General features: G+C 37.8%; 1 non-coding gene across 1 annotated transcript; it reads right to left on the reverse strand.

Moving 5' to 3' along the window:
• Positions 1-294: 294 nt before the first annotated feature.
• LOC112773409 (small nucleolar RNA R71) lies at positions 295-402 on the reverse strand. Its single transcript, XR_003187960.1, has one exon. It is a non-coding gene; the product is annotated as a small nucleolar RNA R71 (small nucleolar RNA).
• Positions 403-23,527: the final 23,125 nt, after the last annotated feature.

The raw sequence follows: 23,527 nt of genomic DNA on the forward strand, positions 1-23,527 counted from the left end.
GCAAATAATTTTGAGCTTAAGCCTCAATTAGTTTCTCTAATGCAACAGAATTGCAAGTTTTATGGACTTCCATTGGAAGATCCTCATCAGTTCTTAGCTGAATTCTTGTAAATCTGTGACACTGTCAAGACTAATGGGGTTGATCCCGAGGTCTACAAGCTTATACTTTTTCCCTTTGCTGTAAGAGACAGAGCTAGAACATGGTTGGATTCACAACCTAAAGAAAGCCTGAACTCTTGGGAAAAGCTAGTTAATGCCTTCTTGGCAAAGTTCTTTCCACCTCAAAAATTGAGCAAGCTTAGAGTGGAAGTCCAAACCTTCAGACAGAAGGAAGGTGAATCCCTCTATGAAGCATGGGAAAGATACAAGCAATTGATCAGAAGGTGTCCTTCTGACATGCTTTCAGAATGGAGCATCATAGGTATCTTCTATGATGGTCTGTCTGAACTGTCCAAAATGTCATTGGACAGCTCTGCTGGAGGATCTCTTCATCTGAAGAAGATGCCTGCAGAAGCTCAGGAACTCATTGAAATGGTTGCAAATAACCAATTCATGTACACCTCTGAAAGAAATCTTGTGAATAATGGGAAAAATCAGAAGAAAGGAGTTCTTGAGATTGATACTCCGAATGCCATACTGGCTCAGAGCAAAATATTGACTCAACAAGTCAATATGATTTCTCAGAGTCTGTCTGGAATGCAAGCAGCAACAGGCAGTACCAAAGAAGCTTCATTTGAAGAAGAAGCTTATGATCCTGAGAACCCAGCAATGGAAGAGGTGAATTACATGGGAGATTCCTATGGAAACACTTATAATCCTTCATGGAGAAATCATCCAAATCTCTCATGGAAGGACCAACAGAGGCCTCAACAAGGCTTCAATAACAATAATGGTGGAAGAAACAGGTTTAGCAATAGCAAGCCTTTTCCATCATCTTCTCAGCAACAGACAGAGAATTCTAAGTAGAGCCACTCTGACTTAGCAACTGTAGTCTCTGATCTAATTAAAACCACTCGAAGTTTCATGACTGAAACAAGGTCCTCCATCAAAAATTTGGAGGCACAAGTAGGTCATCTGAGTAAGAAAGTTACTGAACTCCCTCCTAGTACTCTTCCAAGCAATACAGAAGAGAATCCAAAAGGAGAGTGCAAGGCCATCAACATGACCTATATGGCCGAACTTGGAGAGTAGGAAGAGGCAGTGATCTCCACTGAGGAAGACCTCACTGGACGTCCACTGGCCTCCAAGGAGTTCCCTCATGAGGAATCATGGGAATCTGAGGCTCACACTAAGACCATAGAGATTCTATTGAATTTACTTCTGCCATTCATGAGCTCTGATGAGTATTCTTCCTCTGAAGAGGATGAAGATGTTACTGAAGAGCAAGTTGCTAAGTACCTTGGAGCAATCATGAAGCTAAACGCCAAGTTATTTGGTAATGAGACTTGGGAGAATGAACCTCCATTGCTCACTAAAGAACTTGATGACTTGACTAGGCAGAAATTACCTCTGAAGAGACAAGATCCTGGAAAGTTCTCAATACCTTGTACCATAGGCACCATAACCTTTGAGAAGGCTCTGTGTGACCTAGGGTCAAGCATAAACCTCATGCCTCTCTCTGTAATGGAGAAGCTAGGGATCATTGAGGTACTAGCTGCAAGAATCTCACTGGAGATGGCAGACAATTCAAAGAAATAGGCTTATGGACTTATAGAGGATGTCTTGGTAAAGGTTGAAGACCACTACATCCCTGCTGATTTCATAATCCTAGAGACTGGGAAGTGTATAAATGAATCCATCATCCTTGGCAGACCCTTCCTAGCCACAGCAAAAGCTGTGATTGATGTTGACAGAGGAGAATTAGTCCTTCAAGTGAATGAGGACTCCCTTGTGTTTAAGGCTCAAGGATCCCCCTCTGTAATCATGGAGAAGAAGCATGAAAAGCTTCTCTCAATACAGAGTCAAACAAAATCCCCACATTCAAACTCTAATTTTGGTGTTAGGAGGCCACAACCAAACTCTAAGTTTGGTGTTGAGAGGCCATCATCATGCTCTGAGTATCTGTGAGGCTCTATAAGAGCCCACTGTCAAGCTATTGACATTAAAGAAGCTCTTGTTGGGAGGCAACCCAATCTTTACTTATCTATGTTAAATTTCTATTTTCTATTGTTATTTTATATTTTCTGTAGGTTGATGATCATGTGAAGTCACAAAAACAACTGAAAAAGTAAAAACAGAATGCAAAACAGTATTAAAAACAGAACACCCTGGAGGAGAAACTTACTGCCGTTTAAACGCCAATAAGGGTAGCAAAATGGGTGTTAAACTCCCAGTCTGGCACCATTCTGGGCGTTTAACGCCAGAAATGGGCACCAGACTGGCGTTTAACGCTAGAAAAGGGCAAGAAGCTGGCGTTAAACGCCAGAAATGGGCAGCAACCTGGCGTTTAACGCCAGGATTGGAAGAAAGGGGCGTTTTGCACGCCACTTGGTGCAGGGATGAGAAATCCTTGACACTTCAGGATCTATGGACCCCACAGGATCCCCACCTACCCCACATCTCTCTCTCTTCTTCACCCATTCACCAATTACCTTAATATCTCTTCCTCAAAAACCCCTTACCTATCAAATCCCATCATTCTCTTCACCACTCACATCCATCCTTCATAAAACCCCACCTACCTCACCATTCAAATTCAAACCACTTTCCCTCCCAAACCCACCCATAATGGCCGAACCATACCCTGCTCTCCACTCCTATATAAACCCATCTTCACTCCTTCATTTTCACACAACATACACACTACTTCTCCCCCTTGGCCGAAACACTAAGCCCCCTCCATCTCCTCTATCTCTTCTTCTTCTACTCTCTTCTTTCTTCTTTTGCTCGAGGACGAGCAACACTTCTAAGTTTGGTGTGGTAAAAGCATTGCTTTTTGTTTTTCCATAACCATTTATGGCACCTAAGGCCGGAGAAACCTCTAGAAAGAGGAAAGGGAAGGCAAAAGCTTCCACCTCTAAGTCATGGGAGATGGAGAGATTCATCTCAAGGGTGCATCAAGACCACTTCTATAAAGTTGTGATCAAGAAGAAGGTGATCCCCGAGGTCCCTTTCAAACTCAAAAAGGGTGAATATCCGGAGATCCGACATGAGATTCGAAGAAGAGGTTGGGAAGTTCTCACCAACCCCATTCAACAAGTCGGAATCTTAATGGTTCAAGAGTTCTATACCAATGCATGGATCACCAAGAACCATGATCAAAGTGTGAACCCGGACCCAAAAAATTGCTTACAATGGTTCGGGGAAATTGCTTAGATTTTAGTCCGGAGAATGTAAGGTTGGCATTCAACTTACCCATGATGCAAGGAGATACACACCCCTACACTAGAAGGGTCAACTTTGATCAAAGGTTGGACCAAGTCCTCATAGACATCTGTGAAGAGGGCGCTCAATGGAAGAGAGATTCAAGAGGGAAGCCGGTTCAACTAAGAAGGCATGACCTCAAGCTCATGGCTAGGGGATGGTTGGAGTTTATCCAACGCTAAATCATTACCACTAGCAACCGGTCTGAAGTTACTATAGATCGAGCCATCATGATTCATAGCATCATGACTAGAGAGGAAGTAGAAGTTCATGAGGTTATCTCCCAAGAACTCTACAAGGTGGCGGACAAGCCCTCTACCTTGGCAAGGTTAGCCTTCCCTCACCTCATTTGTCACCTCTGCAATTCAGCTGGAATTGACATAGAGGAAGACATCCTCATTGATGAGGATAAGCCCATCACTAAGAAAAGGATGGAGCAAATAAGAGAACCTCACCATGAGCATGAGGAAATTCCTCATCATGAAATCCTTGAGATGCCTCAAGGGATGCATTTTCCTCCACAAAACTATTGGGAGCAAATCAACACCTCCCTAGGAGAATTAAGTTCCAACATGGGACAACTAAGGGTAGAACACCAAGAGCATTCTATCCTCCTCCATGAAATTAAGGAAGACCAAAGAACCATGAGAGAGGAGCAACAAAGGCAAGGACGAGACATTGAGGAGCTCAAGCACTCCATTAGATCTTCAAGAGGAAGAACAAGCCGCCATCACTAAGGTGGACATGTTCTTTAATCTCCTTGTTCTTTATTTTTTGTTTTTCGAATGTTTATGCTTTATGTTTATTTATGTTTGTGTCTTTATTGCATGATCACTAGTGTCTAAGTGTCTATGCCTCAAAGATATGAAAATGAATCCATCACCTTTCTTAAATGAAAAATATTTTTAATTGAAAAAGAAAAAGAAGTGCATGAATTTCGAATTTTATAACAGATTAATTATTTTGATGTGGTGGCAATACTCTTGTCTTTCTGAATGAATGCTTGAACAGTGCATATTTTTGAATTTGATTGTTCATGAATGTTAAAATTGTTGGCTCTTGAAAGAATGATGGAAAAGGAGAAATGTTATTTGATAATCTGAAAAATCATAAAATTGATTCTTGAAACAAGAAAAAGCAATGAATACAGAAAAAAAGAAAAGAAAAAGAAAAAGCAAGCAGAAAAAGCCAATAACCATTTAAACCAAAAGGCAAGGGTAAAATAAAAAGGATCCAAGGCTTTGAGCATCAGTGGATAGGAGGGCCCACAGGAATAAAATCCGGGCGTAAGCGGCTAAACCAAGCTGTCCCTAACCATGTGCTTGTGGCGTGAAGGTGTCAAGTGAAAACTTGAGACTGAGCGGTTAAAGTCATGGTCCAAAGCAAAAAGAGTGTGCTTAAGAGCCCTGGACACCTCTCACTGGTGACTTTAGCAAAGCTGAGTCACAATCTGAAAAGGTTCACCACAGTCATGTGTCTGTGGCATTTATGTATCCAGTGGTAATACTGGAAAACAAAATGCTTAGGGTCACGGCCAAGACTCATAAATTAGCTGTGTTCAAGAATCAACATACTTAACTAGGAGAATCAATAACACTATCTGGATTCTGAGTTCCTATAGATGCCAATCATTCTAAACTTCAAGGGAATAAGTGAGATGCCAAAACTGTTCAGAAGCAAAAAGCTAAAAGCCCCGCTCATCTAATTAATACTGATCTTCATAGATGTTTTTGGAATTCATTGTACATTCTATTCTTTTTATCCTATATGATTTTCAGTTGCTTGGGGACAAGCAACAATTTAAGTTTGGTGTTGTGATGAGCGGATAATTTATACGCTTTTGGCATTGTTTTTAGTATGTTTTTAGTATGTTTTAGTTAGTTTTTATTATGTTTTTATTTAAAAGTCACATTTCTGGACTTTACTATGAGTTTGTGTATTTTTCTGTGATTTCAGGTATTTTCTGGCTGAAATTGAGGGACCTGAGCAAAAATCTGATTCAGAGGCTGAAAAAGGACTGCAGATGCTGTTGGATTCTGACCTCCCTGCACTCAAAGTGGATTTTCTGGAGCTACATAAGCCCAATTGGCGTGCTCTCAATTGCGTTGTAAAGTAGACATCCTGGGCTTTCCAGAAATATATAATGATCCATACTTTGCCCAAGATTTGATGGCCCAAACCGGCGTTCAAAGTCAGCTTAAGAATTCTAGCATCAAAACGCCAGAACTGGCACAAAAGCTGGCGTTTAACTCCAAGAAAAGTCTCTACATGTGAAAGCTTCAATGCTCAGCCCAAGCACACACCAAGTGGGCTCGGAAGAAGATTTCTGCATTAATTACTTATTTTTGTAAACCCTAGGCTACTAGTTCTCTATAAATAGGACCTTTTGCTATTGTATTTTCATCTTGGATATACTTTTTGATCTTAGTTCTTCGGGTTCCCTCTCTGGGGCCAAAGCCAATGACCACCATTATCAATTTTGTATTTTCAACGGTTGAGTTTCTACACACCATAGATTAAGGTATGGAGCTCTGGAGTTCTTCATGAATTAATGCAAAGTACTACTGTTTTTCTATTCAATTCATGCCTACTTCTTCTCTAAGATATTCATTCGCACTCAAGAACATGATGAATGTGATGATTATGTGACACTCATCACCATTCTCACCTATGAATGCGTGCCTGACAACCACTTCCGTTCTACATGCAAACAGGCTTGAATGTGTATCTCTTGGGTTTCTAATTTAAGATTAGAACCTTCGTGGTATAGGCTAGAATTATTGGCTGCCATTCCTGAGATCCGGAACGTCTAAACCTTGTCTGGGGTATTCTGAGTAGGATCTGGGAAGGGATGACTGTGATGAGCTTCAAACTCACGAGTGTTGGGTGTGTGACAGACGCAAAAGGATCAATGTATCCTATTCCAACATGATCGAGAACCGACAGATGATTAGTCGTGCGGTGACAGCGTGCGTAGAACATTTTCACTGAGAGGACGGGAAGTAGCCATTGACAACGGTGATGCCCAACATAAAGCTTGCCATGGAAAGGAGTATGAATGATTGGAAGAAGGTCAAAGGAAAGCAGAGGTTCAGGAGGAACAAAGCATCTTCATACGCTTATCTGAAATTCCTACCAATGAATTACATAAGTATCTCTATCTCTATCTTTATTTTATGTTTTATTTATCTTTAATTATCAATCCTTCATAACCATTTGAATCTGCCTGACTGAGATTTACAAGATGACCATAGCTTGCTTCAAGCCGACAGTCTCCGTGGGATCGACCCTTACTCACGTAAGGTATTACTTGCACGACCCAATGCACTTGCTGGTTAGTTGTGCGAAATTGTGACAAAGTGTGATTCACGTTTGAGAGCTCCAAGTCTTTGGCGCCATTTTTGATGATCACAATTTCGTGCACCAAGTTTTTGGCACCGTTGTCGGGGATTATTCGAGTTTGGACAACTGACGGTTCATCTTGTTGCTTAGATTAGGTACTTTTCCAAGGGTTACAGAAAATGAGTAAGCTATGGTGTTTAGTGTAAAAAGTCCACATCTGAGGCCCACTTGGTGTGTGCTTGGGCTGAGCATTGAAGCTTTCATGTGTAGAGACTTTTCTTGGAGTTAAATGCCAGCTTTTGTGCCAGTTTGGGCGTTTAACTCCAGCTTTTATGCCAGTTCTGGCGTTAAACGCCAGAATTCTTAAGCTGACTTGGAACGCCGGTTTGGGCCATCAAATCTTGGACAAAGTATGAACTATTATATATTGCTGGAAAGCCCAGGATGTCTACTTTCCAACGCAATTAAGAGCGCGCCAATTTGGTTTCTGTAGCTTCAGGAAATCTACTTCGAGTGCAGGGAGATCAGAATCCAACAGCATCTGCAGTCCTTTTTCAGCCTCTGAATCAGATTTTTGCTCAGGTCGCTCAATTTTAGCCAGAAAATACCTGAAATCACAAAAAAACACACAAACTCATAGTAAAGTTCAGAAAAGTGAATTTTAAATAAAAACTAATAAAAATATAATAAAAACTAACTAAAATATACAAAAAACATACTAAAAACAGTGCCAAAAAGTGTATAAATTATCCGCTCATTACAACACCAAACTTAAATTGTTGCTTGTCCCAAGCAAATGAAAATTAAATAGGATAAAAATAAGACAATATATAATGAATTCCAAAAACATCTATGAAGATCATTATTAATTAGATGAGCGGGACTTTTAGCTTTTTGCCTCTGAACAGTTTTGGCATCTCACTTTATCCTTTGAAGTTCAGAATGATTGGCTTCTATAGGAACTCAGAATCCTGATAGTGTTATTGATTCTCCTAGTTAAGTATGTTGATTCTTGAACACAACTACTTTATAAGTCTTGGCCGTGACCCTAAGCATTTTGCTCTCCAGTGTTACCACCGGATACATAAATGCCACAGACACATAACTGGGTGAACCTTTTCAGATTGTGACTCAGCTTTGCTAGAGTCCCCAATTAGAGGTGTCCAGAGCTCTTAAGCACACTCTTTTTTGCTTTGGACCACGACTTTAACCGCTCAGTCTCAAGTTTTCACTTGACACCTTCGCGCCATAAGCACATGGTTAGGGACAGCTTGGTTTAGCCGCTTAGGCCAGGATTTTATTCTTGAGGGCCCTCCTATCCACTACTGATGCTGAAAGCCTTGGATCCTTTTTTATTACCCTTGCCTTTTGGTTTAAAAGGCTATTGGCTTTTTCTTGCTTCAAGAATCAATTTTTTTTTTATTTTTCAGATTATCAATAACACTTCTCCTTTTCCATCATTCTTTCAAGAGCCAACAATTTTAACATTCATAAACAGCAAATTCAAACATATGCACTGTTCAAGCATTCATTCAGAAAACAAGAGTATTGCCACCACATCAAAGTAATTAAACTATTTTAAAATTTGAAATTCATGTACTTCTTTTTCTTTTTCAATTAAAAACCCTTTTTATTTAAGAAAGGTGATGGATTCATAGGACATTCATAACTTTAAGACATAAACTTTAAATTTTATTAATCATGGAATGACAATAAGACTCAAAAATAAATATAAGAGCAAACTAATAATAATAGAAGACAGAAAAGTAAAAACAAAATAGAAAAATAAATGACTCTTAAAATAGACTCTTAATAATAAAGGTTATCACAGAGTTAGGACTCAACAACCTTGATCTTGAGAAGTGGATGCTCCCTCAATCTGTGGGGTGTTTGGTCCTTCAAGGGAGAGCTTCTGGCGCTTCAGCTCCTGTAGCTCACGCCCCTGCTTCTCCTGTTCCTTTAGCAGTTTGCAGAGCATGCAGTTTTGATTCTGCTGTTCTTCCTTAAGTTGTTCCATAGCTTCTTACAGCTTGGTAACAGATGCTTCTAGGCGGGTCCAGTAGTCAATTTCAGGAATTTCTGGGAAGAACTCCTGCACCTTCCTTTTTATAGAGTTGTCTTGCACTTGTCCTTCCATTGACTTTTTGGTGATTGGGTATTCGATTGGGATGAATTCATCTACTCCCATCCTCACCCCAGCATCTTTACATAGCAGAGAAATTAAGCTTGGGTAGGCCAGTTTGGCTTCAGTAGAGTTCTTGTTTGCAATTGTGTAAATCTCACAAGAAATTAGATGATGAATCTCCACTTCTTTTCCAAGCATAATACAATGAATCATCACTGCTCTTTTGACAGTGACCTCAGAGCGGTTGCTAGTGGGCAATATAGAACGCCCAATAAAGTCCAACCAGCATCTTGCAACTGGTTTGAGATATCCCCTCTTGAGTTGGTTTGGGACACCTTTTGAATTGGTTATCCACTTAGTTCCAGGGAGGCATATGTCCTCTAGAACTTGATCCAACCCCTTATCTACTCTCACCATTCTCCTATTAAAGGATTCTGGATCATCTTGTAGTTGAGCCAGTTTGAAGACCTCTCTTATTTTGTCCAGATGGAAGTAAATAAGCCTCCCTCTGACCATGGTTCGGTAGGTATGAAAGGCGGTTCCAGTTATTCTCTGCTTATCTGATAGCCACAGATTTGAGTAGAATTCCTGAACCATGTTTCTTCCAACCTTTGTTTCAGGATTAGCTAGAATTTCCCATCCTCTGTTTCGAATTTGCTCTTGGATCTCCGGATATTCATCTTCTTTCAGATTGAATTTAACTTCCGGGATCACTGACCTCAGACCCATTATTTTGTGGTAATGGTCTGCATGTTCTTTGGTTAGGAACCTCTCTTGATTCCAAAGACTCTTTGGAGTATTCTCTTTCTTGCCTCTTGATTTGGTTTTCTTTCCCTTAGGTGCAATGATCTTGATGAGTCTTAGCTCAGTGATCACGAAAAAGCACACCAAACTTAGAGGTTTGCTTGCCCTCAAGCAAAAAAAGGAAATGGGAGAGAGAGGAAAAGAGGCAAATTCGAATGGTGGAGAGGAGGGGATGGCCGAATGTGTATTTATAAGAGGAGAGGGGGTTTCGAAAATTTTGAAAGAGATATGCCATAGAGATATGATTGGTGGAAGAAAATAAAATCATGATATGAAAAAGATGAGATTTTCAATTGAAAAAGATATAAAGAGGTTAAATCTGATAATTTGGTTATGCATCTAAGAAATAAGAGATGATATGATGGGTTTTGAAAAGAAATTGAAAAGATACTTGAGTTTTTGAAGAAGATTTGGGAAGGATTTGAAAGAAAATTGAAAAAGAGATTTAGAGAATTGTTGAATTTTTGAAAATTGAGGGTGTATAATGAAAGTTTGGAACATGTTTATGCAGAAAATTATGAGTTAAAACATGAAAATTTGAAAAAAATTTGAATTTGGAAACAAAATCTCCTCCCCCTGCCTTTCTGGCGTTAAACGCCCAGAATGATATCCAGTCTGGCGTTTAACGCCCAATTGTTGGCCATTATGGGCGTTTAACGCCCAGCCAGGTACCCTGGCTGGCGTTAAACGCCAGAAACCCCTTTATCACTGGGCGTTTTGCTGAACGCTCAGGATGCTGCAATTCTGGCGTTTAACGCCCAAAATGGTACCTTTACTGGCGTTTTCTTGTCAGCAAGCTCCTTTTCTCTACTTTTTGCACTGAATCCTTCTGTAACGCTGTGAATTCCTTCAATTTTGATGATTAACCTTTGAAGAAAGTGTATATCAAATTTCTACAAGTATTATTTAAAACAAAAAATTTGCTAATGGCTGGGTCCTCCCAGTAAGCGCTTCTTTATTGTCTTTAGCTGGACCTTTACTGAGCTTCATTCAAGCCTCAGTTTTGAGTATTCTTGCTCAAAATTGCTTTCAAGATAATGTTTGATTCTTTGTCCATTAACAATGAACTTTTTGTCAGAATCAATATCTCGAAGCTCAACATATCCATATGGTGACACTCCTGTAATCACATATAGTCCCCTCCACCAGGATTTTAATTTCCCGGAGAATAATCTGAGCCTAGATTTGAACAGCAGAACTTTTTGTCCTGGCTCAAAGACTCTAGATGACAATTTCTTGTCATGCCACTTTTTTGTTTTTTCCTCATAAATTTTTGCATTTTCAAAAGCATTGAGTCTGAACTCCTCTAGCTCATTTAGCTGGAGCAATCTTTTCTCACCAGCTAACTTAGCATCCATGTTTAGGAATCTGGTTGCCCAGTAGGCTTTATGTTCCAGATCCACGGGCAGATGACAGGCCTTGCCATACACAAGCTGGTATGGAGAGGTTCCTATAGGAGTCTTGAATGCTGTTCTGTATGCCCACAGAGCATCATCCAAGCTCTTTGCCCAATCCTTTCTACGGGCAATTACTGTCCGTTCCAGGATTCTTTTTAGCTCTCTATTAGAGACTTCAGCCTGTCCCTTTGTCTGTGGATGATATGGAGTTGCTACTTTGTGGCTAATTCCATATCGGACCATGGCAGAGTAAAGCTGTTTATTGTAGAAATGGGTGCCCCCATCACTGATTAGTACTCTGGGAACACCAAATCTGCTGAAAATATGTTCTGGAGGAACTTCAGCACAGTCTTGGTATCATTAGTGGGTGTGGCAATTGCCTCCACCCATATAGATACGTAGTCTACTGCCACCAGAATGTAAGTATTTGAGTATGATGGTGGAAAAAGACCCATAAAGTCAATACCCCATACATCAAACAACTCAATCTCTAAGATCCCTTGTTGAGGCATGGCGTAACCATGAGGTAAGTTGCCAGCTCTTTGGCAACTGTCACAGTTACGGACAAACTCTCGGGCATCTCTATAGAGAGTAGGCCAGTAGAAACCACATTGGAGGACTTTAGTGGCTGTGCGCTCACTTTCGAAATGTCCTCCATACTGTGATCCATGGCAATGCCACAAGATCTTCTGTGCCTCCTCTCTAGGGACGCATCTGCGGATCATTCCGTCTGCACATCTCTTAAAGAGATATGGTTCATCCCACAAGTAGTACTTTGCATCAGAAATTAGTTTTTTCTTTTGCACCCTGCTGTACTCCTAGGGTATGAACCTCACAGCTTTATAATTTACAATGTCTGCAAACCATGGTGCTTCCTGAATGGCAAAGAGTTGCTCATCTGGAAAGGTCTCAGAGATTTCAGTAGAAGGGAGGGACACCCCAGCTACTGGTTCTATCCGGGACAGGTGATCAGCTACCTGGTTCTCTGTCCCTTTTCTGTCTCTTATTTCTATATCAAACTCTTGCAAAAGCAACACCCATCTTATGAGCCTGGGTTTTGAATCCTGCTTTGTGAGTAAATATTTAAGAGCAGCATGGTCAGTGTACACAATCACTTTTGATCCTACTAAATAGGATCTAAACTTGTCAATGGCATAAACCACTGCTAGCAGCTCTTTTTCTGTGGTTGTGTAATTCTTCTGTGCGTCATTTAGAACACGATTGGCATAGTAAATGACGTGCAGAAGCTTGTTATGCCTTTGTCCTAACACTGCACCAATGGCATGGTCACTGGCATCATACATTAATTCAAATGGTAATGTCCAGTCAGGTGCAGAGATGACTGGTGCTGTGACCAGCTTGGCTTTCAGGGTCTCAAATGCCTGCAGACACTCTGTGTCAAATACAAATGGCGTGTCAGCAGCTAGCAGGTTGATTAGAGGTTTTGCAATTTTTGAAAAATCCTTTATGAACCTCCTATAGAATCCTGCATGCCCTAGAAAGCTTCTGATTGCCTTAACATTGGCAGGTGGTGGTAATTTTTCAATCACCTCTACCTTGGCTTGATCCACCTTTATTCCCTTGCTTGAAATTTTGTGCCCAAGGACAATTCCTTCAGTCACCATAAAGTGACATTTTTCCCTGTTTAAGACCAAGTTAGTCTCTTGGCACCTTTTCAAGACAAGTGCTAGATGATCAAGACAGGAGCTGAATGAGTCTCCAAATACTGAGAAGTCATCCATGAAGACTTCCAGGAACTTCTCTACCATGTCAGAGAAGATAGAGAGCATGCACCTTTGAAAGGTTGCAGGTGCATTGCACAGACCAAAAGGCATTCTTCTGTAAGCAAATACTCCAGATGGACATGTGAATGCTATTTTCTCTTGGTCTTGAGGATTGATAAACCACTATTTTATGGTTTATCTTGTACTCAATTGAGTGGTTTTTATCAACTCTTTACCCACTTATTTATACTATTTGCATGTTTTACATTTTCCTTCCTGGTTTTGTGCTATGATTGAAAACATGCTTCTTTGATCTTATATTTGCTTATTATTAATCCTCTCTTATTACCATTAGATGCCTTGATATGTGTGTTAAGTGTTTTTAGAGATTACAGGGCAAGAATGGCTCAGAGGATGGAAAGGAAGCATGCAAAGTGGAAGGAATACAATAAGTTAGAGAAATTGCTAAGCTGTCCAGCCTGACCTCTTCGCACTCAAATGGCTATAACTTTATCTACAAAGGTTCAAATGACGCGGTTCTAGTTGCATTGGAAAGCTAACGTCCAGAGCTTCGATTTGATATATAATATGCTATAGTTTCCTTGACACTAGGTGATGCGAACGCGTGATCCACGCGGACGTGTTGCATCTGCGAACTTCAATCCGCATGGCCGCATGGACGACGCCTCTGCATCACTTGTCCGCGACCTGAACATACCAGAATACGCAGGGGGCGATTTCTGAGCTGTTTTTGACCCAGTTTTCGGCCCGGAAAACACAGATTATAGGCTATAAAGTGAGGGAATGCATCCATTCAGAGAGAGCTCACCAATTTAGTTATTTCCCATGTTTTAGATCTAGTTTGGAGAGAGGTTCTCTCCTCTCTCTCTCTCTTAGGATTTAGGACTTCTCTTAGTTTTAGGAGTGACTCTCAATCCCAGGTTCTTTATTTTTATTTATTCTTCCAATTTAGTTTATGAACTCTTCATGTTAGATTATAATTTCCCTTATTAATGTTATTTGAAGTATTTCAATTCATGATTGCTTTCTTTAATTTATGTTATTGTTGCTTTACATCTGAAGGCATTTTTATTCCAGCAAATTTACTTTTTCCTCTTTTGGTCTTGGTTAAGAAAGCAGTAACTCAGGAGTTATCTTATCTCAACATAATTGATAACTGTTATCTTTGCTAATTGAACTGAGCTTCAATAATCCCAACCTTTTCTCAGGAAATAAATAGGATTCGAAGATCAAACTAATTAGTCCCTTGACTTTCCTTTACTTTAGTAAAGGTTGACTAAGTGGAATTAAGATTCAACTTTCATTGTTATTGATAAGAATAACTAAGTCTGGACTTCCAATTTCTCATACCTTGCCAAAAGTTTGCTTTGCAGTTATTTATTTATCTTAATTGCTAATTAATTTACCCGCCAGGATTGGATACAGGATAGGCATTAAACGCCATCTTCCCACCCTTTTCCGGCGTTTGAACGCCAGAACTGGGCAAGGAATGGGTGTTTAACGCCAACTTTTCTCCCTTTTCTGGCGTTTGAACGCCAGAATTATTCCTCTCTGGGCTCTTGCTGTCCTCAGAGGGATTTTGGGCAGTGGTTTGATCATCCTCTGTCATTTGTTCCTTTCTTGACTTTTTGCTACTTTGAACTGAATTATTCAATGTCTTCCTGCTCCTTAGTTGAACAGCTTGGCATTCTTCTGTTATCTGTTTAGATAGCTACTGTCTTGTCTGATTTAATTGTGCTTCTATATTCTTGTTAGCATTTTTAGTGTCTTGGAGCATCTCCTTGAATTCTGCTAATTGTTTTGTCATTAGAAGTAATTGTTGATTTAGTTCAATAATCTGTTTTTGAGGATTATGATTAGTAGTTGCTACCATAGCTTCTTTTTTTTTGGAGGGCTCATTGCTTGAGTATATATGTTGATTTCTAGCAACTGTATCTATGAGTTCTTGAGCCTCTTCAATTATCTTTCTCATGTGTATAGAGACATTTAAGCTCTTTCTGTAAGCCCATAGTAGAAGATGTCTAACTGTACCCACACTGAAAACATTTCAGAGGGGCATTTCCTTAGCATCCCTCTATACCTCTCCCAGGCATTATAAAGGGATTCATGATCCTCTTGTTTAAAGCCGTGGATGTCCAGCCTTAGCTGTGTCATCCTTTTTGGAGGGTAAAATTGATTCAGGAATTTGTTTGATAACTGTCTCCATGTTTTTATGCTTGCTGTGGGTTGGTTATTTAACCACCTCTTAGCTTGATCTTTTACAGCAAATGGAAACAGTAATAATCTATAGACATCTTGATCCACTTCTTTATCACGTACTGTGTTAGCAATTTGTAAGAACTGTGCCAGAAACTCAGTAGGTTCTTCCTGTGGAAGACCGAAATACTGGCAATTTTGCTGCACCATGATAATGAGCTGAGGATTTAGCTCAAAACTGCTTGCTTTGATGGGAGGTATACAGATGCTACTCCCATATGCAGCTGTAATGGGGTTGGCATATGACCCCAGAGTCCTTCTGGACTGTTCACTTCCACTTATGTCCATGATGGAGAAAAGGGAATTGATATGAATTTTTTTTAATTTTTTTAATTAAAAGTAACCAAAAAAAATAAAACAAAATAAATGGAAGATAAAATAAAATCTTTGAAAATTAGAAGAAAATAAAAGTAAATTGAAAACTAAATTAATTAATTGATTAAAAAAGATTTTGGAAATTAGCAATCAAAAAGATATGATTGAAAATTATTTTGAAAAAGATATGATTGAGAAGATATGATTGAAGAAATTAAAAAGATTTGATTTTTTTGAAAAAGATTTGAAAAGATCAATTTTTGAAATTAGAATTTTGACTTGATTAAAAAGAAAAGATATGATTTTGAAAATCTTTGACTACTTTAATGCTAAATTTTGAAAATTATGAGTAAAATAAGGAAAAGATATTTTTTTGATTTTTAAATTTTAATGAGGAAAGAGAAAAATAACAAAACGACACTAAACTTAGAAACTTTAGATCAAAACAAAGAGAACAAACAAGAAAACTTTGAATGTCAAGATGAATACCAAGAACACTTTGAAGATCAAGATGAACACCAAGAACAAATTTTTGAAAAATTTTTAAGTAAATACAAGCACAAAAACACACCAAACTTAAAATTTTTAGAAAATCAAACACAAATATTCGAAAAATTAAAGGAAAGTAAAAGCATGCAATTGACACCAAACTTAAAATATGAAACTAAACTCAAATGAAAGACTCTAAACCAACAAAAATAAAATATTCCTAATCTAAGCAACAAGATAAACCGTCAGTTGTCCAAACTCGAACAATCCCCGGCAACGGCGCCAAAAACTTGGTGCACGAAATCATAATCACACTTTTGCAATTCCGCACAACTAACCAGCAAGTGCACTGGGTCGTCCAAGTAATACCTTACGTGAGTAAGGGTCGATCCCACGGAGATTGTCGGCTTGAAGCAAGTTATGGTTATCTTATAACTCTTGGTCAGGATATCAATAATTCTCAGATTTAATTGTAAAAAGTTAAAGAACATGAAATAAATACTTGTTTTGCAGTAATGGAGAACAGGTTGAGGTTTTGGAGATGCTCCGTCCCCTGAATCTCTGCTTTCCTACTATCTTCTTCTTCACACATGCAAGGCTCCCTCCATGGCAAGCTTTATGTTGGGCATCACCGTTGTCAATGGCTACTTCCCGTCCTCTCAGTGAAAATGTTCCAAATGCGCTGTCACCGCACGGCTAATCATCTGTCGGTTCTCGATCATGTTGGAATAGGATCCATTGATCCTTTTGCGTCTGTCACACGCCCAACAATCGCGAGTTTGAAGCTCGTCACAGTCATCCCTTCCCAGATCCTACTCGGAATACCACAGATAAGGTTTAGACTTTCCAGATCTCCAGAATGACCACCAATAATTCTAGCCTATACCACGAAGGTTTAATCTTAGATTAGAAACCCAAGAGATACACATTCAAGCTTGATTCCATGTAGAACAGAAGTGGTTATCAGGCACGCATTCATAGGTGAGAATGATAATGAGTGTCACGAATCATCACATTCATCAGGTTGAAGTGTGAATGAATATCTTAGAATAGAAGCAAGCATGATAGAATGAAAAACAGTAGTAATTGCATTAATTAATCAAAACACAGTAGAGCTCCTCACCCCCAACAATGGGGTTCAGAGACTCATGCCGTAGAAGATATAATATGAAATGTGTAAAGTGTCATGAGGTACAAGATGAATTACTAAAAGTAGTTTTTATAGTAAACTAGTGACCTAGGGTTACAGAAAATGAGTAAGTTAGGGTGTTTAGTGTAAAAAATCCACTTCCGGGGCCAACTTTGTATGTGCTTGGGCTAAGCATTGAAGCTTTCATGTGTAGAGACTTTTCTTGGAGTTAAACGCCAGCTTTTGTGCCAGTTTGGGCATTTAACTCCAGCTTTTATGCCAGTTCTGGCGTTAAACGCCAGAATTCTTAAGCTGACTTGGAACGCCGGTTTGGGCCATCAAATCTTAGGCAAATTATGGACTATTATATATTGCTGGAAAGCCCAGGATGTCTACTTTCCAACGCAATTGAGAGCACGCCAATTGGGTTTCTGTAGCTCCAGGAAATACACTTTGAGTGCAGGGAGGTCAGAATCCAACAGCATCTGCAGTCCTTTTTCAGCCTCTGAATCAGATTTTTGCTCAGGTCCCTCAATTTCAGCCAGAAAATACCTGAAATCACAGAAAAACACACAAACTCATAGTAAAGTCCAGAAAAGTGAATTTTAAATAAGAACTAATAAAAATATAATAAAAACTAACTAAAATATACTAAAAATATACTAAAAACAGTGCCAAAAAGCGTATAAATTATCCGCTCATCACACTTCCAGTGAGGGTTTGATGCTCGATTCTTTGTTCCCGACTTTCATGAGCTACTTTCTTCTTGCAATTCTATTTGCACTTTACTTTATGATTTGAATTAGTGAAATCCAGTTCATATTTGTTTTTGAAAGATTTGTTTTCTTTTAACCAAGTAGTTAGATGTATTTTTGCATGTAGTTGCATTCATATAGATAGGTCGCATTTCATAAATTCCACCATTCCTCTTCACTCTTTTAGTTCTCTTGAGCTTAGCATGAGGACATGCTAATATTTAAGTGTGGAGAGATTGATAAACCCCATTTTTAGGGTTTATCTTGTGCTTAATTTAGTAGATTTTATCAATTATTCTCACACTTATTCATATAATTAGCATATTTTACATTTTCCTTCCTAATTTTGTACTATGATTGAAAACATGCTTCTTTGGTCTTAAATTTGCTAATTTTAATCCCCTCTTATTACCATTCGATGCCGTCATATGTTTGCTGAGTGTTTTCAGGGTTTATAGGGCAGGAATGGCTTAGAGGACGGAAAGAAAGCATGCAAAAGTGGAAGGAACGCAAGAAATTCTTGTTTTGAGAAAAGGTGGAAGGAATGCAAGAAATTGATGTTTTGAAAAAGGTACGTCCATGTACGCATATAATACGTTCGCGTATGCATACACAAAAATTGGGCCATTTTGCCTACGCATACCTGGGCCACGCATGTAGGAGTGTTGCACAGAGGCCACCATGTGCGTATGAGTCATGGGTCCGTGTACGCATGTATATCAAAATCCAGAAAAGTTAAGTTGTGGAAATTTCAGTTTTAGTCCCCAAACTTTAAACATTCATAACTTCCTCTACAAAAATCCATTTTCTCAAACTTTATATCATTTTAAAGCTGCTAAAATCATCTTTAATTTGAAATAAAAATCATTCAATTTCAATGTCTGAGGTTCAGGTTATAATCCGTCAAAGTTCACCAAAAATAAAGTTTTACATAAAAACATCAAAGTTCTAAAATTTTCAAGTTCCATAACCAAACAAACCAAAACATACCCAAATCATCACAAAATACTACCACACACTATACTTTACAATTTCATTGCATTTCATTCAACTCAACCTCTATTTTACTCAATTTTCAACCATACTTCAACAAAAATCCACAATTTCTATCTCAAGATCACAATCATAATAAATTTGCACAATTTCACTCATCATATCTCACCATAAATCCTCATAATTCTCATTATTCAAGTTCAATCTCAATAATCAACGTCATTCACCAACAATAACATCATAATTCAACAATATCCTTCATCACTCATCATAATTACAACAACATCAATACTTATCATATTATTGTCATAATTTATAATTCACACATTCTAACACTCAATATCATCCTCCTCATCATCAAACATGAATTCACATATAATTAATCATGCATCAACATTATTCAAACCTATCTTCGAGTCAACTAGCCTGAGTGTCCATAAAAATTACATATTACATAAAGAAAACTGAAACTATACCTTGGCTGATTCCCAAAATGCACCAAACACCAAATTGAAGCCACCAAGCTCGATCCATAAGCCTCAAACCAACTCCAATAAACACCAAGACTCAATCTTAGCAAACGAAATTAGGGGAAAAACCTAATAATATTCCAAAGCTAGGTCACCCCACTTTGTTTAGATAGAAATGACGAGCTCAGTAAGAGCTTCGCGTGGCCGCAAATGGCTCATCAATCGGAGTTTCAGATCAAAAGTTATGAGTGAAACAAGATGAATGTGAATAGTGCTCTTCCCTCTTCTCCTCTCCTCTCATCTCAGCGCCTCCCCTCTCTCAATCTAGGGTAAAATGAGCTGAAAGCTCATTAAAAGATGTATATATATGTTGGGCTTGGGCCCAACTTAGGCCCGGTCCAACCCATTAGCGTTTTAGGTCTATTTGGCCCAATTTTGGGCCAAAACCTTTAAGATTAGTGCTCGATTTTTTATTCTAAATTATTTTTGTCCTTTCAAAATAATAAAATTAAATTTTCAAAATCTTATTTTTCCAAATACGTGGTATCGGACAGTCTAGAGCAGGTACTTCTGGTTTAAGCACTAGTACGCTTTTTTACAAAGAATCATGATGATATGTATTCATGATGAATATGAATTCACTGATGACAATGGCAGAAGTATTGTTTATGTTATGAGATGGATGGCTATATTGATAATGAATTATCTGAGATATGAGTTTTCCTGGGTGAAAGTAGTGGCTTGCCACTACGTGCTCCAGGTTGAGACTCGATACTGTACTGACCCTATGTCGTAAGTGTGGCCAGACACTTATACCTTTCTGGATGTGCTCTCCCCCGTTGATATACACCGGTGTGTGTTATATGATTATGATTTGAGATTTGGGGATGCACAACAGAAGGACAGTCCAATGGTTAGCTATCAGAACTTGTCAGGTTAGCTATATAACCGACAGATGAGACTCATCAGCCATAGGATAGGCATGCATCATATGCATCTATGTGTTTGCTTGGTGTGCTTTGACGAGAATGCCAGACTGATCATATGAACTACTTTTTACTTGTTTACCTGCTGTATCTGCATTCTAATTGTGATTTCTTTGCATGTGTTTGAAAATAAATAATTCCAGTGGCGGTTGGGAGGTTCGGAAGAGTTGGAAAGAGGATTGTTAGAATAGAAGGAAGATCCTTAGTTAGTTGCCTAATTTATTTTTGGTTAAGTTATGTTTTATAAGATTTAATCAAATATGTTAGTTAGAATAGAAGGGGATTGCCTTTGGCTTTTTCAGGACATTATATGTAGGGATGGAAATAGGCTAGCGGCCTGTCAGGAGCCTGCAGCCTGGCCTATATTTGGCCTGGCCTGGCCTGGCCTGACCTGGCCTATTATAAAATAGGCACAGGCTCAGGCCTTTGTAAAAGCCTTAATATGTTAATAGGCCAGGCCCAGGCTTGCTAATTAGCCTTATTGGCCTGTTAAAACATAATTAAATATATAAATTATTTTTTATTATTATTACAATTATTAGATATTTTAAATTTATTATATTTTATTATAAATATTTTTGTATATTTTAAATACTTTAAAAGTTCAAAATTCTTGTAAATATTAAATATGATATATTACTTATAAATATTTTTATTAAAAAATTATTTTTTAAAATAATATTTTTTTTGTAAAAAAAAATTATCAGGCCTTCTAACAAGCTACAGGCCAGGCCAGATTGAATAACTGGCCAGGCTTAGTACTTTGAAAAAAGCCTATAACAGACTGCAAGCCAGGCTCAAGCCAATTAACTACATAACAGGCCAGGCCTGTTAAGAGTAAAGCCTGGCTTGGCTTGGCCTGTTTCTACCCCTACTTATATGTTAGTTATGTGGGCACTATTACCATGTTGAGAACCTCTGGTTTTGACCCCATACATATTTTGTGGTTTTCAGATGCATGACGTGAAACATCTCGTTGAGGCATACTGGGAGCTTCTGAAAGCAAAGATCTTTTGTGCTTTTGGGACTTTATTTTAGTTTTGAGGCATATATGATGATACTTATTATCTTTACTATATATGTATATTATGCTTTATCCCTCTTAGAGGTTGATTTAGAAAAACGGGTTCTGTAAACTGTATTTTCGATCTTTTTGGGATTCTCTTGAATATATGTATATATGTATATATGCTCTAGCCAGTTTTAACTTCGCTAGCTTGGTCAGAAGCTTTGTTATCTGTATTCTTGGAAGTCTTCCCTTATGTGTGTGTGTGTGTGTGTGTGTGTGTGTCTATATATATATATATATATATATATATATATATATCACTACAAGAAAAACACCCATTCAGGTACACTTGAAAAGTGTAGCCAAAAATGAAAAAAATGATGCCTTAGGCAAAGGCTACGTGTTTTAGGCTTTGGAGACGCTTTTCTGGGGGATGCCTATACCAGTGTTGCCTATTCTCAAAGGTTACGCTTTTCTGTATCAAAGGCTATGCTTCTGGCCTTTGGGAATAGGGTGTGCTTTTTAAGTGATGCCGTCCAGGAACAAAGACTACGCTTTTCAGCACTAATGGTTACCAGAATTCAAAAGAATAGGCTACACTTTTCAAGGCTAATGCATCACTTTATAAACATAACAAATAGTATAACTATAGCTACTTTTTATAAGTGTAGCCTTTTGTCCCTCATTTTTTTTTTAAAATTTCTGTTTATATATATATATATATATATATATATATATATATATATATATATATATATAGAGATGTCTAATAATCTTTTTAACTAAAATCTAATATTTGAGAATATAAATATATATAGAATCCTGTATTTTTAATTAAATTAATTAGTTATTATAAAATAAAAATAAATACATAATAATATCATACAATAATCTTTAAATATAAAAATTATCTAAAAACAAAATATATTTATATATATAATGAACCAAAAATATTGGGATGATTATAATTTTGAGTATTCATACATCTCACACTAGAATAAGCATACTCAATTCAAAATATGCATGAGACCACTTAGAGCTTACTACTAATAAACTAGAAAAAACCAAAATATTATATCATATAAATTAAATGTATCTTCTAATAAAAGACATCATCATCAACCATACATCTTTCCATTTCCAACACTAGCTCCATCTTTGCGAATAAACCATTATGATAAACTTCTCAATCTTCACTCACATCTTCAGAATTATCCTGCATAATTATATAGAAAAATAATTATGATTTGAAAAAGTACAAGAAAAAATAATTAACATATTAATAATAATAAAATTACATTATGAAAAAACAAAACCAGAGAAACCAAATCACATCTTCCATCTCCCTCAATTTCAGTAGCTTTCAATTTCAATCTCAAAAGAGTTTATTTGCAAAAAATGTGAAGAAAGGAGAAAACAGTGACAGTTGAGAAAGTAATTCTTGTACCCTCTCAGGACTTAGGACTCACACATACACACATGTGCAAGTGCAACAACAACAACTAGGGTAATTTGGTATTCTACTTCATCACCACTTACCAATATAAAGACATAATTTTTTGTGGGGTTCTACTGATTTATACTGTCTGAAAAGTTTTAAATCAGAAAAGCGATGTTTATATAAAAAGATTTGGCAACCTCCTAAGTTCTAACAAATAAAAATTTTAAACTCAACAGCAGATATTCAGAATCCTAATTAACAATTAACAATATATAAAAAATATTAACAATGAACGAATTGGTATGTTTGGAATAAGAAAAAGGTGGTCATACCATATCTATGTTTGGAATCTGAGTTGTTCCATGAGTGCTATTCGCATCAATTGGAGAGTGTTGAGCATTTTGTAACAAAGCTTCAATTTCTTCCGGCCTCATTCCAGGTTCAGATCGCTGAACTAGTAACTTAATAAAGTTTCGCAATCCATGAAGCTCAGCCTCTTGGTGCTGCTGTTTGGCCTTCATGTCTCCAAGTTCAGCCTTCAAAGATGTGACTTCTTCTTGGTGCCGTTGCTTGATTTCAGAAATTTCTGCATGCTTTTTCAAGTCACTTCGTGTAACAGATTTTCCATAGCACCTAACCCGACGTGGTTGGTCTTTTCCAAATAAAGACTCAAAAGCTTCCTCATCTGTTTCATCGGCAGCTTGCCGATTTTGGAATTCTTCCTGATTAAAAGAAACATTTAAAATGAAATTAGTTACCATATCCTAAATTTGATTTATAATCATTAATAATTCATTGAACTCACATACAATTGCATCTTGTGTTTCCTGATCAACTTCCTTCCTTTTCCAACTTGTTCGAGTAGCAACGAACATTTCAAACCTTTTTGGTTCCTCATTTGTTTCCGT

The sequence above is a fragment of the Arachis hypogaea genome, chromosome 18, assembly GCF_003086295.3.
Source record: "Arachis hypogaea cultivar Tifrunner chromosome 18, arahy.Tifrunner.gnm2.J5K5, whole genome shotgun sequence".
Taxonomy (NCBI): Eukaryota; Viridiplantae; Streptophyta; class Magnoliopsida; order Fabales; family Fabaceae; genus Arachis; species Arachis hypogaea.